We start from the raw sequence: 494 nt of genomic DNA on the forward strand, positions 1-494 counted from the left end.
TATGTATATATATATATGTTTATATATATATATATATATATATATATATATATATATGTATACATATATATATATATATATGCATGTATATGTATATATATATATATATATATATATATATATATATATAGATATAATATATATATATATATATATATATATATATATATATATATATATACATGCATATATATATGTATATATATATATATATATATATATATATATATATATATATATATATATATATATATATATATATACATGCATATATATATATATATGTATATATATATATATATATATATATATATATATATATATATATATATATATATATATTTATATATATATATATATATATATATATATATATATATATATATATATATATATATATATATATATATACATACACGTCATAATATATTTACAAGAAGAATTTTTGTGGCCATCCTCTTGGGAGTCGCCAAAGAGCCCTCTAGAAAATGTTT

This window comes from Palaemon carinicauda, chromosome 21 (assembly GCF_036898095.1).
Source record: "Palaemon carinicauda isolate YSFRI2023 chromosome 21, ASM3689809v2, whole genome shotgun sequence".
Lineage (NCBI taxonomy): Eukaryota > Metazoa > Arthropoda > Malacostraca > Decapoda > Palaemonidae > Palaemon > Palaemon carinicauda.